General features: G+C 37.7%; 1 protein-coding gene across 3 annotated transcripts in view; it reads left to right on the top strand.

Annotated features, from left to right (window-relative positions):
- The window catches only part of ATF2 (activating transcription factor 2), a 93,533-nt gene that overhangs the window by 5,391 nt on the left and 68,487 nt on the right, over positions 1-19,655 (top strand). For all 3 annotated transcript variants that reach the window (XR_002731649.2, XM_023212306.1, XM_023212305.2), the window contains exon 2: positions 11,678-11,777. The gene's annotated coding sequence lies outside the window, so the exon portion shown is untranslated. The remainder of the gene's footprint in view (positions 1-11,677; positions 11,778-19,655) is intronic.

Genomic DNA, 19,655 nt, shown 5'->3' with positions numbered 1-19,655 from the left:
ACATTGAATTGAACATCTCTGTGCATTTATCTTTTTCTTTTATGAATTGTTTCTGTAGGATACTAATCTCAAATGAATTACTAGTCAAAAGATATAAATGTTTCTGTGGTTGCCAGATTTTTGCCTCCCCAAAGACTTGAGCAAGTTTACACTGTCAGCAGAGCATGAATGCGTTTGCTTTGCCATAATTTTGTGAACTTTGGAGTTATGATTAATAAAGTGTTATTACCTAATAGGGAATTATTGCTGGGAATAAGTTGTATTTTTTAGCAGTTTTAAAATTATTTAGTAGGCCATATCGTACTATAGTTATTTATCTACCAGTGATCTATGTGATGCGACAAATATTGGGTATTTCATATTTTCTGACATTTTACTGTCTTTGTTTCTCTTAAAGTTTATCAAAACTTTTGACAGCCTAGTAACAATAATTCTTAGTTTTCATGCAGTTTTATGTGGTTTGTATATTGAATATTTTAATGCTAGTTTATAAGAGTTAATTTCTGGGCTGGGCATGGTGGCTCACGCCTATAATCCCAGCATTTTGGGAGGCCGAGACGGGTGGATAACCTGAGATCAGGAGTTCAAGACCAGCCTGGCAAACATGAGAAAACCCCATCTCTACTAAAAATACAAAAATTAGGTGGGAGTGATGGCAGGTGCCTGTAATCTCAGCTACTCAGGAGACTGAGGCAGGAGAATTGCTTGAATCTGGGAGGCAGAGGTTACAGTGAGCCAAGATCGCGCCAATGCACTCTAGCCTAGGCAACAGAGCAAGACTCTGTCTCAAAAAAAAAAGAGTTACTTTCTGAACTATACATTTCATAGGAGTTCTGTCTTATGAATGTGTCATTATGATTAAGATTTATAATGACAAATTCATTACCATGTAGGAAACACTTGGAATAAAAGTACATATGAGTATATGATAGTCAAATTGACTTGAGTTTTGTCTCTGGCACATAGTAAGTATGTACTCAGTATTTTAGGATAGTTATTAAAAGCCAGATTGTCATGGTCTACCACTTACTAACTGTGTTACTGTGGGTGAATTATATAACCGCTCTCTGCCTCAGTTTCCTTCTCTTTAAGGAGAATAATTTAACTCATAGTCTTGCCGTGAGCATTCTTGTAATATATATACAATACTTAATACAGTGTCAAGAACTTAATGAGACTCAGGATATGTTGTGGGAATTATTACTGAAGTTCATTCAGAAATAATCTAGCCTAGCCCTCCCGGCATGCTTGTGCTGTAGCTTGAAAGTAGTACAGCAGCCATCTATTTGGTAGCTTTGGCAACAAAGTTGTTTTTCCCTAGGAATTTATAATTTGTGAAGGAACATACCACCTTAGAATTTTCATAAATTCATTTGAGAGAATGTCTCATATTTTTTTGTTCCATATGTACCCCGTCTCAGACTTTTTCTGTATCAAATTCGTGCAGTATAGCATATTCTTATTTTGAGATGATAAAATTATGATATTATGATTTTCATAAGATCCAATTATCTTTGTATTTTTGAGACAAAGTCTTACTCCGTCATCCAGGTTGGAGTGCAGTGATGCGAATAAGTCTCACTGCGGCCTCCACCTCTTGGGTTCGAGAGATCTTCCTACCTCAGCCTCCCAAATAGCTGGTACCGCACTTGCATGCCACCACACTCAGCTAGTTTTTAAATTTTTGTAGAGATGGGGTCTTGCTGTTGCCCAGGCTGGTCTCAAACTCTCAGGCTCAAGCAATCCTCCCATCTCAGTGTCGCAAAGTGCTGGGATTACAGGCTGCTCCCCGCCCCAGCTATCCTTTTCTTCTACTCCACCAATCCCATTATAAACATTCCAGTGAAACTTTTCATTTCTCCTTCCCCCTAGGGGAATTGAGATTATGATTAATATACTACAGTCCTAAAGTTGTTTTGAAGTCTCTGCTAATTATACAATTATAACTGCACTATCAGTTTTTGGCCACAAAGTTGAGAATCAGTGAAATCTTTTATCATTTGTAAGGTAGGTTTTAATGATTGTTGATATATAGATGTTGGATTGAGGGTTATTTTTTGTAGTAATATCAGTTAACTTATTTGAATTTTGACATACTTTGAAAACAGAAGAAAGAGGTGAACTTGTCATTGTTTTAATGGGTATAGTACATAACCCATAGTCTTATTTTATTTCATTTTTAGAGACAGGGTCTCTGTCACCCAGGCTGGAGTGTGGTGGTGCAGTCATAGCTCACTGCTGCCTCGAACACCTGGGCTTCAGCGATCCTCCCACCTCAACCTCCTGAGTAGTGGGGACTACAGGCGTGTGCTACTATACCCAGCTAAATTTTATTTTTTGTGGAGTTGGAGTCTCACTATGTTATCCAGGTTGGTCTTGAATTCTTGGCCTCAAGTAATCCTCCCATTTCAGCTTCACAAAGCGCTGGGGTTACAGGCATGAGCCACCATACCAAGTCTGTAGTGTATTTTATTTGTGCCCTCTTCATAATGAGAAATTTTTATTGATGTAGTTTTAATAATGGTGATGACTATGAATTACTGTAATTCTTGGAGAGCTGTGAATTTCTATTTCTATTTTCTTTTTGCTTTTACAAAAAATAAGTTTCTCAGGAGAAAAAAAGCAATGAAAGGTATTTTATCACCTACCTTGAGCAAAAATAATGCTATGGACCTTAGACCACATAATTGTGTTACCAAATCTAAAGTGATGTTATTAGTACAACTTGTGCTAGCATTGTTTATATTCATAATTATTACTCTGTAAATTTTTTTGTATTTATGTATTTGTTATTCTATTATAATTTTAAACTGTAAAACAACTTGCTTTCTTTACATTGTCTAGGAGTAATCAAGACTCACTTTTAAAATGTTTAATTTAAAAATTGGACTACTGATTTTTTTTTTTTTTTTTTTTTTTTTTTTTTTGAGAGGGAGTCTCGCTCTGTCGCCCAGGCTGGAGTGCAGTGGCTGGATCTCAGCTCACTGCAAGCTCCGTCTCCCGGGTTTACGCCATTCTCCTGCCTCAGCCTCCCGAGTAGCTGGGACTACAGGCGCCCGCCACCTCGCCCAGCTAGTTTTTTGTATTTTTTAGTAGAGACGGGGTTTCACCGTGTTAGCCAGGATGGTCTCGATCTCCTGACCTCGTGATCCGCCCGTCTCGGCCTCCCAAAGTGCTGGGATTACAGGCTTGAGCCACCGCACCCGGCCGGACTACTGATATTTTTATTGAAGAATATTTTTGAGATATTGAACTGATTTCACTATTCACATACCCATAATACAGTCTGGAGAAGTTTGTGATACGTTTTACATGTACTATCGACTTTGTGAAATTTCATCAAAATTTTAGTATACTCTTGGGAATTGTGTGAAGGACGTCTCTCATGTCTGCTACGAGTGGGGGAAAAATACTGCTGCTTTCCTTGTTAACATTGGGTTTATATTTTTCTCTCAGGTGATGAATTTGATTTCCCTAAATTGATGAACTAAACATTATATATCAAATAAACTTACAGATAACATCAAAATCATGGGTTAAAGATTAATGTAAAATTTTGTTTGTTTTTGAGACAGAGTCTTGCTCTGTGGCTCAGGCTGGTGTGCAGTGGTGGGATCTCAGCTCACTGCAACCTCCACCTCCCAGGCTCAAGCAATTCTCGTGCCTCAGCCTTTCGAGCAGCTGGGACTACAAGCGGTCAGCTGATTTTCTTGTACTTTTAGTAGAGATGAGGTTTCTCCATGTTGACCAGGCTGCTCTTGAACTCCTGACCTCAAGCAGTCTGCCTGTCTTGGCCTCCCAAAGTGCTGGAATTACAGGGTTGAGCTACCATGCCCGGCCAAAACTCTTATGTCTAAAAGTTAAACTGAATATGTAGTTCAGTTTCTGGCCTTAAAAATAAAGAAGATAGTAAGATTAGGTATTTATTAGGCATTAGGAAAATGTACATTTAAAGTCAGTAAGATTAGGTATTTATTAGGCATTAGGAAAATGTACATTTAAAGTCAAAGTAAAATGCAGTAAAATTTATGAACTTAATAAATACTATTTTAGTGTCATGCACTATACTATGTATTTTACATATTTTATTTTTATTTATTTTGACAGCCCTGAAATGTATATTGTTTTTTACTGTAGAGGATCATAGTGTAATCACACAATGTAAAATTGTCCTGGCCAGGGCAGTGGCTCACACCTGTAATCCCAGCACTTTGGGAGGCTAATACAGGAGAATCATTGCCTTGATTAGTGGAGGCTTTAAGGTACTCTTATTTTAAATTACCCACTTAAAATATCCACTTGAGTTCCTGTTGAGATGGCCTCAGTTTCCAATGTTCCCACCAGACGTTTGCTTCTTGCCCTAGGATCTGGAAGCTTTAAGGCACTCTTATTTAAATTATCCATTTAAAATATCCATTTTAAGTTATCCATTTTAAAATTATCCATGGATCATTTAAAATAAGAGTTTGAGCTCCAGGAATTCAAGACCAGCCTGGGCAACATTGTGAGACCTGGTCTTTCCCAAAAAAAAAACTTAGCTGGGCATGGTGGCATGTGCACCTGTGGTCCCACCTACTCGGGAGGTTGAGGTGGGAGGATCACTAGAGCCCAAGAGATCAAGGTTGCAGTGAGCCATGTTTGTGCCACTGCACTTCAGCCTGAGTGACAGCAAAACCCTGTCTCAAAAAAAAAAAAAAAATCCTGAATTCAAAATACTTTAGTCTTGAGAGGCAAATGAAGTCCTACTAGGTCATAGCTACAGGTTTTCAAACTCCTTGATATAAATTTGTTATCATGACCGCATTGCTATTCCCCAGGTGATCTCTAGGATCATTTTAAAAATGTATGAAGATAGTCATGAATGTACCGAGTGTTCGTATCCTGCTTCAGTTCACCTTGGCTTCATCACAAAAAAATTGTGATGACAATTTTTTTTTTTTTTGAGACGGAGTCTCGCTCTGTTGCCCAGGCTGGAGTGCAGTGGTGTGATCTCGGCTCACTGCCACCTCTGCCTCCTGGATTCAAGAAGTTCTCTGCCTCAGCCTTTGAGTAGCTGGGATTACAGGCACTTACCACCACGCTCAGCTAATTTTTCTATTTTTAGTAGAAAAGGGGTTTCACCATCTTGGCCAGGCTGGTCTTAAACTCCTGATCTCGTGATCCACCCACCTTGGCCTCCCAAAGTGCTGGGATTACAGGCGTAAGCCACCGTGCCCGGCCCATGATAACAGATGTTTGACAGGGAATAAAGTCATGTCTACTGTCATTTATGCTAGCATGCCCCTCCCCCTGCAGTGTTGTCCCCAAATCTTCCCTTTATTTTTTTATGTTTGTGGGAAGGGGCCGCATCAGCAGCAATCATCATCCAATAAGTAGGATCTGTTTAGTGGTGAACTCATTGGCTGTTTAATTGGTAAGAGTCACTGGCCTGACCACACCACAGCATGGCCACTTGGGTTCCTGTAGAGATGGCCTCAGTTTCCAGTGTTCCCCCCAGACATTTGCTTCCCAATCGAGAGGGGATCTCAAGACTCCTGACTGGTCGTTGTGAGCTCTCACCCTGCCTGGCTCTGTAGATAGACTGCATAGATACATGAAGTGGGGATGGGGGCCAAGGGCCTATTACTACTGTTTGGAAATACTTGCCTCTTATAGATCCAGCCTTAATGTTTTTCTGACATCCTAGTAATAGCAGATCCGGCACAAAGTGGATATCAGAGTTAATACTCTGAGGAGACAAAATAATGAGAATAGTTTTACCAAAGACAATGAAATATCGCATAATGTCTGCATTTTATCATTGATTTGAGTGCATCTTTAGAAAACTGAATTTAACAGAAACCCAGGACTTCGCTGGAAATTGTATGCCCTTTAGAAACTTTGTGTGAATTTTTATACAAATGCTGTTTTATGAAAATGTTTTATATAAAATGTTGCAAAAGTAGAAAAAAAATACCCTGTGTCTATAAGATGGTGCTGCTCTTGAAGTCGTGGGGCACAAGTCCATCTTCCTGGTACCTTACAACTCTTCTTACTGTATTAATTTTCTGTTCCAGCCTCATACATTACCACCAAAGATTTATTGTCTCACAGTTTTTGTAGGTCAGAAGTCGAGGAGAACTCAACTGAATCCTCAGCTTAGCGTCTTACAAAGCCAAGATCAGTGTGTTGGCAGAACTGCATTCCTTTTTGGAGTCTCTAGGGAAGAATCCACTTCCAAGTTACTTCAGGTGGTTTGCTGAATTCAGTAGGTCTTTCCTTTCTTTTCGTCCCTCTTTCTTTCCTGGCTATGAGCCAAGGCCTGGTCTTTTCTCCCAGGAGCTGAAGTGCTTTCCATGTGGCCTCCTCTCGTAATGGCAGGTCAAATCCTTCTCATGCTTCTAACCTGTCTGACTTCTTTTTCTGGCTGAATCTGTGACTCCAGGTGAAGAAAGTTCTCTGCTCTTGAGGTCTCTTGATTAGATTCCAGATAACCCAGGAATCTATCTTATTTGGATCTGTAATCTTTTTTTTTCTTTTTTTTTTTTTTTGAGACAGAGTCTTACTCTGTCACCCAGGCTGGAGTGCAATGGCGTGATCTCGGCTCACTGCAACCTCTGCCTCCCTGGTTAAAGTGATTTTCCTGCCTCAGCCTCCCGAGTAGCTGGGATTACAGGCACCCGCCACCATGCCCGGCTGATTTTTGTATTTTTAGTAGAGACAGGATTTCACCATGTTGGCCAGGCTGGTCTCAAACTCCTGACCTCAGGTGATCTTCCTGCCTCGGCCTCCCAAAGTGCTGGGATTACAGGTGTGAGCCACCACGCCCAGCAAGAATCTGTGTAGTCTTTTTACATCTGCAGAATTCCTTTTGTGGTGGAAAGTAACCTATTAACAGGTTCCAGGGATTAGGGTATGGATGTCTTTGGAGGGCCATTCTGCCTAATATGCTCATATACTCCTGTAAAGGAACTTGATAAATTCTTTACCCTTGCACATTTCGAAGTTGATTCCTACAATTTTTCATCATAGATTGAAATTGTTGAAAAAATATAATTTCTGTTTTTTCCAGATCCACCACTTTTATAAGTACCTAAATACTATAGTGATTTGATGCTGTCATTGGTTTTAAAAAACCAGCTTGAATTAACTCATCTAACAGAAGTTTTCAGTATCCCTTTTTCTTATTAAATTGTTTATTTTCTTTTGACTTCTCCAATATAATTTTATTTGAATCCAATATATTTTAATGTTTTAAAATACTTTATTAACGACTCTATCATACTTGTTTGTAGCAAATATACATTTAATTTTTCAAAATTTTTTACTGATTTCTTCATTCGGAACTCCCTCTCTGGACAATGCATTTTTGTATGGTATTTCCACAATGGAAGAGGTAATCATTAAATGAAAATTGTTATTCTTTCTGTCATTACATTATACAGTAAAGTATATCTGGATTCCTAAACACAAGGCAGAACACCGATTCTTAAAGCCATGCTTTGCCTTTAATAGAAATATTTGTAAGACAGGGAAAGCCAGAAGCTTGAGGGTTAGTGATGCCTTGATTAATGGAGGTTTTAAGGCACGCTTATTTTAAGTTGTCCGTTTGTTTTGTTCCATGGAAGCTTCTACAACCTAGGGCAACTCATTCTAATAAGATTTGGGTTGGGGATAGGTATGGATTTCTTGTGAAAAGTGGGAGAATGAGGACTCTGGGAAAGCAGACAGATCATCTTTGGGAAAGCAAACAAAGGGAAGATGAAGATACAAAAGTTGAGTTTCTTAAAACTTGTCTTGCTCACATATCCCTTGGAAAGCCTTAGTGTGTACCTTTAGTAAAACATTCCCCACTTTGTCTGTATGCCATAATGCCTCCTTGAAAGACTGTTCCCCTCCTGCCTACCTCCTGTCCTCCCACAAGGACAGAAGCCAACTTCTCTCCACCACCCAGGATTGCCGTTGCATCTGTTACACTCTTTTAAGTCCATGCCCAAGAGAGGATTAATTTTTTTCTCATACTAATGCCTACCTTTTGGGCCCTGTTTCTTGGCGCAATATTTGGCTCTTACCAGGAAATTTGCCATTAGCAGTGTTTGCACCTTTCAGCAGAGATTCTGCCCACAGGTTAGTGATTTCTAAATACAGCCATTTGCTGCATAACAACATTTTGAGTCAGCAGACCACATATAAGATGTGGTAGCCATCATGATATAGTATAACACATTACTCATATTTGTAGTGATGTTGGTGTAAACAAACCTATTGTGCTACCAGTTGTATGAAAGTATAGCATTTGTCTTAAGAAAAAGAAATAGCACAATTACGTACAGTCTATAATATTTGATCAACAATGATGTTACTGGTTTATGTATTTAAATATACTTTTTCATCATGATTTTGGAGTGTACGTTTACTTTTAAATAAAAAAGTTTATTTTAAAACAGCCTCAGGCAGGTCCTTCAGGAGGTATTCCTCAAGAAGGCATTGTTATCATTGGTGATCACAGCTCCATGTTTGTTATTGCCCCTGAAGACCTTCTAGTGGGACAAGATGTGGAGGTGGAAGACAGTGACACTGAAGATCCTCACCCTGTATAGGCCTAGGCCAATGTGTGTGTCTGTGTTTTAGTTCTTAACAAAATAATTTTAAAGTGAAAGTAATTTGTTTTGTTTTGTTTTGTTTTTTGAGATAGAGTTTCGCTCTTGTTGCCTAGGCTGGAGTGTAATGGTGCAGTCTCGGCTCACTGCAACCATCGCCTCCCAGATTCAAGCGGTTCTCCTGCCTCAGCCTGCTGAGTAGCTGGGATTACAGGCATGCGCCACCACGCCTGGCTAATTTTGTATTTTTAGTAGAGATGAGGTTTCTTCATGTTGGTCAGGCTGGTCTCAAACTCCTGACCTCGTGTGATCCTCCCGCCTCGGCTTCCCAAAGTGGTAGGATTACAGATGTGAGTCACCATGCCCAGCCTAAAAATTTTTAAGATAGAAAAAAGCTTATTAGAATAAAAATGAAAATATTTTTGTATAGCTGTACAGTGGTTTGTTTGTTTTTGAAATGGAGTCTTGCTCTGTTGCCCAGGCTGGAGTGCAATGGTGTGATCTCGACTCACTGCAACCTCTGCCTCCTGGGTTCAAGTGATTCTCCTCTGCCTCGGCCTCCTGAGTAGCTGGGACTGCAGGCGTCCACCACCACACCCAGCTAATTTTTTGTGTTTTTAGTAGAGATGGGATTTCACCATATTGGCCAGGCTGGTCTCAAACTCCTGACCTTGTGATCCACCATCCTCGGCCTCCTAAAGTGTTGGGATTACGGGTGTGAGCCACAGCACCCGGCCTAAAATATTTTATACTGTATTTTTACTGTACTGTTTCTGTGTTTAGATACACAAATACCATTTTGTTACAAATGGTAACAGTATTCATTACCGTAACATCCTGTACAGGTTTGTAGCCTAGGAGCAGTAGGCTATATCATCAAGGTTTGTGTGAGTATAGTCTGAAGTTTGCACAATGATGTTTTGGTTTACCTTCACATTTCTCAGAATGTATCCCTGTTCTTAGTGATGCATGATTATATAAGAAATACTTGTACAATAAGTCGGGTAGTGGGGGTAAAGGAGAGGCTCCTTATATCTGTGCCTTTCAAGTTACAAAAAAACGATGTTATTTTTAATGTTGTTCAAAGTCTGGGTGATTATTTTAACATTGCATGTATTAAGACATAAGCTATACAGGCCAGTTACAACTGGCTATCTTACTTCTTTTTGCTTGAAATGACAGTACCAGTTTGTCTTCTAGTTTTTTAGGGTATTATTAATGGCAAAAACCGCAAATACTTTTGCACCTGATCTTTTGTGAGCAACTGCTGAAATAAGAACACAAATATCTCTATACAAATAGGAAAACCTAAAGCCATACTTTAAAAATAAACATTTCTCTGAAAGAAACAATTTGCAGAAACTTATCTCTACCAAGAAGATGTGGTCCTTTGCAGTATCCCACAGAGCCATTTATCCTTTGAATTGCTGCTCCATTTTTGCAGTCCCTATTTTACATTTATATGGCTAAATATCCTATTTGGGTCCTTTTTCCCTTAAGGAACAGCCTGTATATAAAACAATTTTGTTGCCAGCGTTGACATGAGTTTCTAGTTTCTGATACAACAGTGTTTTAAACATATTAAACATTTAAACATGTTTCAAGCAATCTTGAAAGTGTCAGGAAATTCAAAGTTAAGTGCAACCCTTCTTTCCAACATTCTGCACAATAGGGAAATCTCCCAATACCTATATGACCTGGTAATGGAAACTCAGCACTGAGATAACGTAGAGCAAAGTGTCTTTCTCTTTGAATATTGTGCCTTTTCTTAATGCGGTTGGTAACTGAGCTTTCTGCCAGGTTCTTACTCATTCTCACCTTGACCACACCATTACTTACATAATGATTCTGAGCAGTCATTTTTGAGTTTTGTAGACTGAGTATGTGAGTTTACCTTTCCAAACGACAACAATTTAGGTAATTTCTTTGCTCTTACATTGCCATTCTAGTCTTCATATTTTTCCTTTCTTCTTTTGTCACCTATAGATTGGCCTTACATATTAAAGAAGTCTTTATGAATGTTAGTCTTGGCTCCTGACAGGACTTCTGCTTTCGAAAACTCTCTTTAGTAGATTGCCAAGCCATCTCCCTGAGAGATCCGGACATCTTACATTTTAGAATGAAATAAGTATAAGGACAGAAACAACTAATTGTCTACCAATATTCCTTCTCTTCTTTTTTCTTATTGGTAGATGATCCAGTTCTTAAGCATATGGTGAAATAAAAGACATATTTCGTAGCCCCCTGATAGCTATGGTCATATGACTAAGTTCTAAACCATGAAATGTAAATAAAAGTTTCCTGTGAGATTTCTGAAAATTTTCCTTAAAGGGAGGCTATTGCTTATCTCCTTTTTCTCATCTTGCTGTCTGATCAGCAGATGTGATGGCTAGAATTTGAACCGTATTTTTAAAACCATGAAGGAGAAGCCACATGTTGAGGATGTCAGACCAACAAAATATAAGGACCCTTGGTTCCAAATGATCATGGTTCTGGATTGCCTATGTTTTTTTGTGAAAGAAGTAAACTTCTGAATCATTTAAGCCATTGTTATTTTGAGTTTTCTGTCATTAATAGCTGAATCTAATCCTAACTGATACACATATTTTTAAAAGTCAAGCTTTTTCCAAATAAGCACATAGACTGGGTCCCCTGGATTTTATTGTGCAGCAGTGACACAAGAAAAACTGTTAATCTCTACTCTAAAAATTTTGATGCTCAAATGCAGCACTGACATTTCGTCTGTTATCTATGACTCCTCCTCTTTCATTTTTCTACTTTCACCAAGGTTTCATTACCCTACTTCCATCCTCGAAACTTAATACCTCTAATAGGTGGTAATACCTCTAATAGGTGGTAATATGCCAGGAGTTACGGGAGGCTACAGGATAAACATCTTCCTGGAGCATTGACGATTTGGAGGGAGAACCTTAAGTTTTATATTGAAGAACATGTAGTGGGATGCAAAGTTTATATGCATTTTTGAAATATTAAGAAAACATTTTTTAAAATTTTATGGAATTGAAATAAAAGAGGCTATTAATTTAGGTCCCACATGGTAATAAGTTCACTCTTTTCTGCCTCTCTTTTTCCCTAAGGATACTAGATGGAAACTTGAGAAAGGACTGCTTACTTGATTAGACCTAAGGCATTCCTGGAAGCAGAGTAAATAAAACTCATGGCCCACCAGCTAGAAAGGTAAGAGATTTAAGCTTTTAACATAAAAGTATTCCTTTCATTTTGTGATTATCTTTCAAATATTAACAAATTTAGTAGATGTTTCCAGACAGTTGTCTTCAGAATGCTAGTGTCCTACCACATTGATAGTGTTTAGTAAAAAAAGATTCTGAGATTTAGCAAATTTGGAAATGTCTTTTTGGAGATAGAATGAATGTCAGCATATAAAAGCACAATGAAGACTTAGGTTAAATATTTAATTTTGTTTAACATATAGAGATTCCTAAATTTATCTGACCAGGGACCCCTCTTTAGTAAAGGGTTCCAATATGAAGGTCTCAATTCTCCTAAGAATAATAATAGAAATTAATCTGAGGTATTTTCTATCTTTCAAAAATATTTTGGGCAGAAAGTTTACCCACTCTAAGGCTGTATAAGCTAACTAAAATGTCAAATTCATTTGCTTTCTAATTGAATTATATCAACTAAGTTTGTTACCACAGTTGTCTCATGCTGATCAGAAACATTAATTGGAAGTTATACAATCCCTCCCACATACCTTTATTGATTATCTACTATGTGCAAGCTACAGAATGGTGATATTAGAGGGTAAAGTAGAATTTTTTTTTTTTTTAATCTCAAGCCATTTACAGTTTGGGGATGTAGCTTCTACATATGGAAGGAAAATACCAATTTAATAAATGTGGTCTGGTGTACAAAATCTTTCGAAACATGGTAATAGACTTTGTTAGATATATCAGAATACGCAAGCAGATTGGCTTTTTTATCACACCTGTATCTGGAGGTTCACATCAAAAGAAAAACTATGCATAAAAGTATAGTTATTCTAATTTTGACAAAAATTCAGAAAATAATTTAAGTCTATTAATACATTTGTATATTTGAAAAGCAAAAAATTTTAAAGCAAGTATAAAGTGGAATGGGTGATAACACTTGATAATTTTTTCTTACTCTCTGATACCTGCATTAAATAATTTTAAGCTGCTTGACTAACTTAAATGATCAAGTTTACTAGAAGCAGTCATCATAAATATAAGCTCCATGAGGTCAGGAACTGTGTCTGTGTCATCGTACCCTGAAGTCTAGCACATTCCTACCCTATTGCATGTGCTCAATAATGTTTATTGACTGAACGATGGGGTAAATGAGAGATCCAAATTTGAGGGTAGCAGAGTAGTAGATGGAAGGAGCTCAGAAGTTAGTGGTGTTGACTAAGAAAGGGATGAATGAATGGAAAATGGATGATATAAGGGAGGAGACTGATTAGAAGCCTGCATAGCTAGAGCCAGAGATTAAGGGAAAGCCTAAGACTGGTTAGGAGGCAGTGGTCAGTCCATGCAAGGGTCTGGAAACAATGTTAAGCATTTGAGACTATTCTGTGAGCTATTTTTTTTTTCCATAACTGATCCTTTACTCTCATTTTGATAGTACTGCTTTAGTTCAGACCAATATTCTCCCTTGAACTTAGCAGTAGCTTGTGCCAGTTTTCTTTCTGTTTTTTCTTCTTAATTGTTGTTTAGATTTACCTCTTATTTTTTGCCAGTTTTCTTATGCATAGTGTGCTGCTCTCTTTAATCCATCCTCTACACTTTTATTAGTGATCTTGCAAAAATCCTCCTCTTGATTTAGTTCACCTACTTAAAATGTTTCAATTTCTTACAACAGAGTTGGACAAACTTTTTCTTTAACGGGAGAGTGGGAGACTGATTGTACATATTTTAGGCCTTGTGGGAACCACATATGATCTCTGTTGCATAGTCTTCTTTGTCCCCACCCCCACCTTTAACAATTTTAAAGTGTGAAAAACTCAGCAGTTTGACCCAAGGCCATAGTTTATATAACCTTGGGGCAATGGGAAGGGAAAGAAGGATGGTGGAAGGGCAGGTAAGGGTGGAATCCAAACATTTTATCATGATATTAAAGGCCTTTCAAGATTTCGATATCTCTCTGGTCTTACTCTCTTAATCTTCTATCCTGTTGATGAGAAGAGTGAAACTCTATAAAATATTTGAAGAGATTTATTTGGAGCCAAATATGAGTGGCCAGTGGCTGATGACACAGCCCAGGACACCCTGAGAATATATGCCCAGGATGGTTGGGCTACAGTTTGGTTTTATACATTTCAGGGAGACGTAAGACATCAATCAATACATTTAAAATGTACATTGGTTGGGTCCAGAAAGGTAGGACAACTGAAAGTTTGCGGGGTGGGGTGCTGTGCTCCAGTTCATAGGATTCAAAGATTTTCTGATTGGCAGTTGGTTGAAAAAGTTACTGCCTAAAGACCTGGAATCAATAGAAAGGAATGTCTGGGTTAAGATAAGGGGTTGTAGAGAGTAAGGTTTTATCATGCAAGAGAATAGATTGTAAATGCTTCTTATCAGACTTAAAGAGTCCATTCTATCAATCTTAAGGTCTCCGTGTTGATATTAATGTTGGGTGCCTGAATTTCAAAGGGAGGAGGGTATAGTGAGTCATCTAGGACCTCCACTTCCCATGATGGCCTTAACTAGTTTTTTGGGTTAACTTTGGAATGCCCTGGCCCAAGGGTAGGGTCTGTTGGTTGCGGGGCTTAAAATTTTATTTTTGATTTACAATCCCACGCTTCAGCTATCAGAGGGTCTCAGAGACTCCTCAGTGGACTCTGCTTTATTGTGCCTCAACATGCTGTCTCCTCTTTATGAAATATCCCAGAATGACTGATGCCTCTTGCTTTGAGAAAACTCAACTCAGGCATTACTTCCTTTGGTAGCATTTCAGGGCCCTCTCCAGGATAGACTAGGTATTTAGGGAATAGAAACTCAATCAGATAAATTCAAGTAAAAAGAGGGGTGAGACTCATACTAATGGTACTGAAGACTCTCAGATCCAATCACAAAACATAGTTGGGTGTCACAGAAACTATTTTCCTTCTTCTTCGCTACATGATTTCTCACCTCTGTTTTTCTGTGCCTGCTCCATTCTGGCTTTTATTAGTTTTTTTATCAGTAAGAACATGACAGAAAATGTCTACCAGTCCTAAAATACAATCTTGAATCTCTGATGCTTACCTCTGTGTCACTGATTTTTTGCTTTCTGCAGATTTCCTGAAGAGGTAATCTGATTGGCTTAACTTGATCAGTATCTACCCTAGTTTACCTGAGGCAGGTATGTCAGGATCATGGATATATAGGATTACCCGCTACTGCACTGTTGGCAAATCAAGCTCTCTAAGAGGGGAATATGAATGCTTTGGAGAGATGACCAGCTCCAGTTTATTCTTTATGTTCCCATAGCATGTCTTTATTATTATATATATCACTGAATTACTATTTTCACTTTTTTTCTTCCTTACTAGTCTGATTTTAAGGGCAGGGACTATATCTTATTTTTTTTTTTTTTAAGTTATGTATTTTCATAAAAACCATGGTAACATCAAGCAACTTTTATTCTTAATATGATATTAGATACAAAATAGGCAGTGAATTATTTTCCAAATAAATTTTATGAAGTAAATGATTTGTGTTGGAAATGCTCGGAGTGCTATATATTATCTATAACATTTAGTATTACCTGTGTTTTAGAAACTTGTTTGGAAACTTGAGTACATGCTTAACAGGTTAAGAGTTTGCAACATTTATAGTTCTATAACCAACTAAATAGAAGATCAGTCAAATTCACATTTTAGAATCCGGATATTTCTAAAGTCAGTCACCAGAAATGTGCTTGCTCCCTCCTGTTTTTGTAGATTGATTTAATAGCACTATTTTCTATGAAGTGAATTGCTTTCCTCATTTGTTTTTGATAGGGATGTAGGAAAATAAAATATTTTATCGTGTGAATAACTTCAGTGATATAATTTAAAATGATGTGGGAATATTGATACTACAGCCTAAAGCATCTTCCTCTTCCTTAGCAGACTTAACCTACATGTCATATTTTAAAAAGGGAACAAGACGCTAACAGAGTAAATGATTATATAATATCACCCTTTGAGTCTTCAGATTTGTAAATGGTTCTACTATAGTATGATTTTACTTGCTCTTAACCTTGCAGTGCAGAATGTAGTTTTTCTATTCTTTGATATATGTCATAGCATGAAAATTATAAACAAAAAGCAAGCAGAGAGTTCTTAGAGAATAAATATATCTTGTAGTGTTTTTTTCATGACTACTGCTACAAACTACATGATGTTAATTATATAATAGTTATACAGTACTCCCCCCTTATCTGTGGAGGATAAGTTCCAAGAGCCCCAGTGGATGCCTGAGACTGTTGATAGTACTGAGCCCTATACATGCTATATTTTTTCCTATGTAGTAATGAGCAGGTAGCATATATAGCCTGGATGTGCTTGACAAAGCGACGATTCACATCTCGGGTGGGATGGAGCAAGAAGATGCAATTTCATCACTCTATTTAAAACAGCACACAGTTTAAAACCTATGAATTGTTTATTTCTGGAGTTTTCCATTTAATATTTTTGGACTGCTATTGACTGTGGGTAACTGAAACCATGGAAAGGGAAGCTGCAGGTAAGTGGAGGACTGCTGTATAATGAATTATTACAGCGCATATTATTTACATACAACTTAAACTCCTTCTATAAGTTTTTTCCTTTTTCATTTTTTACTTCAAAACTCTTTAAGGGTTCTACAATAAGACATTCTCTTACAAAATCACAATATATCCATGAAAGTCAGGAAGTTAACATTGATATATTGCTACTATCTAATCTGCAGGTCACATTTAAGTTCTTCCAGTTGTTCTGGCCTAATTGTACTTTATAGGAAAAGGATTCAGTCTAGAATCTCAGGTTGCAATTATTTGTTATGTTGCATTGGTCTTTTAAAATCAGAAACAGTTCCTTAATGTTTCCTTGAATTTAATGACTTTGGTGCTTTTGGAGATTAGTATGCCAGTTAATTTATAGAGTTTACCTCAATTTGGGGTTATATAGTACTTCTTCATTATTAGATACAAGTTCTATATCTTTGGCGTGACTATTATAGAAGTGATGCCGTGTCTTACTACATTCTATCAGTGGGTCATAATTTTATTTTCCTTATTTCTAATGGGGTTAAGTCACATCACTTGATTAAGGTGATGTTTGCCAGGCTTTTGTGCTGTAAATTACTTTTGCCCTTAGTAATTAAGCTGTATAGGGAGATATAATACTTTGAGATGATATAAATATCCTGTTTCTTATCAAACATTCAGTTTATTCCTTTATATCAGTATGGGTTCATAGAACCCTCTTTATTCACGATGTGATCCAGTACTATCATTATTTATTTTGATCATCAAATTATCCCAGATTTAAGTCCTTTCTTACTTTCTGGCCAAATCTGGCAGCAGTACAGGATGGCTCTTGAATATCTTGTGCCAGAAAGTAAGGAAGGACCTACTTCTTTATTTCCACTACAAGACCCATCCTGTACTGCTGAATTAGAATCAGGTAATTCTTCAAGGAGCTGAGCTCCCTTTTGGTGGAGAATGGTATTTATACACTGCATTAGGCTATTCTTGCATTGCTGTAAATAAATACCTGAGACTGGGTAATTTATAAAGAAAAGAGGTTTAATTGGCTCCTGGTTCCACAGGCTGTAGCACTGGCATCTGCTCGGCTTCTTGGGAAGCCTCAGGGAGCATTTACTCATGGCAGAAGGCAAAGCAGGAGCAGGTGCGTAACATGGTGAGAGCAGGAGCAAGAAGAGAGTTGCAGGGGGCACACACTTTTAAAAAATCAGATCCCCCGGGTACTCATTCACTATCACGAGGACAGCACTGAGCCATGAGGGATCTGCCCCAACACCTCCCACCAGGCCCTACCTCCAACATTGAAGATTACAATTCAACATGAGATTTGGTGGGGACATATTCAACCTGTATCACACACCAAAGTCTGGATGCTAAGTGTGCTTATTGCTTATTGGGGTTTCAGCGTTCCCAGGCCCTCTCAGTGGACACAGCTAGGGACATACATGAACATATATGCATGCATATACACATTAACATCTACATTTCTGTATCTTTATGTTGAGAACCTTAAGTTACCACCAGTATCTTCAAATGTCATCTAATACCAAGGCTCATTCTATATTTATAATTCCCTTCAACTGTAGTATGAATTCACTCTTACGTAGCACATCCTTGATATATTTACTTATTTGATCAGTATCCATCTATTTATATAATTAATTGCCTGGTGCCATCAGGCACTCTCCTTTCCTCTCCATCAAGTAGATGTCTTCCTGTTTGGGTCCTGACACCCTATGCTGGACTAGTGCCACTGCTATCCTTTACTTCATGTGCACACCTCCTTAGCCCACTTGGGCACTGACAGCTCACATCAGCCTGCCTTCCCTTTTTTTCTTACCCATCTGAGACTCCAACATTAAATGCAGGACTGACCACCTCCTTCCCAGCGCAACCCTCAACTCATCTATCCTCCAGTGGACATCTTTCTCACTCTGCTTAGACTCAGACACTGCAGTAGGCTGCCCTCAGGTAGCCTGTCTGAGCTACCTCCTGTGCAGATGCTCTATATTTGTTTTCTCTGGTGGCTTAACTTTTATGTGAATTTTAAGTTGGAAGATGCGTTTTGCCTGTTAATTTCTCCCATTTTCTTCTATTCATCTTTTCTTAAAATGTTTTTCTTTGTTATTCTCTTTTCTTATTGGCATTTTTTAATACATGATTCCATTTGATAATGAGCCTAATAACTCTAGAAATTCTAAAAGCCTCTCTGTACTATTAAAAGTGATTTACATAAGATTTCTGTATAGTTAGTTGTAAAATAGCAGGAGAAATATTTTTTTCTCATTTTTGACCTTGAATAAGTCATTTTACCCTTTCAGACCTCAGTCTCCTCATTTACAAAATGAATAGTTAGGACTATGTTAGGAAAACGACAAGGTGTATGATCAGAAATTCATGTCATAAGAAAAAGGCTATACCCTATATTCAAGTGAAAGAATTTTAACATTTTATTTTTAAAAAATGGGTAAAGAGTCAGGTGCAGTGCCTCATGCCTGTAATCCTAGCACTTTGGGAGGCTGAGGCAGGAGGATGGCTTGAGCCTAGAAGTTCAAGATCAGCCTGGGAAACATAGGGAGATCCTGTCTCTACAAAAAATATAAAAATTAGCTGGAGATGGTGATGTACACCTGTAGTTCCAGGTATTCACAAGGCTGAGGTGGGAGGATTACTCGAGCCTGAGAAGTGGAGCCTGTAGTGAACCATGATCATGCGACTGCACTCCAGCCTGGGTGACAGAGCAAGACCTCATCTTGGAAAAAAAATGGGGGCTGGGCAGAGGAGGCATTTTACATAGAAGTATAAATGACTGTTATATATATGAAAAAGTTCAACCTCATTAGTGTGTCAAGATATGCAACTTTAAAATTAGTTTTTTTACTAATATGACAAAAATGTTAATGATATCCACTGTTGGTGTTGGTATTGAGAAATGAGGTCTTTTTCTGCTGGTAAAGTAGAAATCAATACTGTATATTTGGAGGGCAGTTTAGCAATATAAATCAAAAGCCTTAAATATGCCTTTACTTTGATATAGCAGTTTCACTTCTAGAAGTTCATCCTCTGGAAATTGTTACAGATATTGCACAAAGATTTGTCCCAAAGATATTCATTGATGATAAAAGCCCATTAATAATTATATGATGGAGTACTATATAGCCATTAAAAATGACATCTACTATTTAATGACATTACTATTTATATGGCAGAATTTAGATAATTGCATTTTAGAGGAAGTTATAATACTATTTATATATTTTTTCTTCTTTGATTTTCATAGTGTCATGTTTTTATAATTTATAAAGTTATGTATCACCATACATTGACAAGACTAGACTTTGTACTCTGGAATGTTAACAG

This window comes from Piliocolobus tephrosceles, chromosome 11 (genome assembly GCF_002776525.5).
Source record: "Piliocolobus tephrosceles isolate RC106 chromosome 11, ASM277652v3, whole genome shotgun sequence".
NCBI classification, from domain to species: domain Eukaryota; kingdom Metazoa; phylum Chordata; class Mammalia; order Primates; family Cercopithecidae; genus Piliocolobus; species Piliocolobus tephrosceles.
This window is presented reverse-complemented; position numbering and strand designations above follow the sequence as displayed.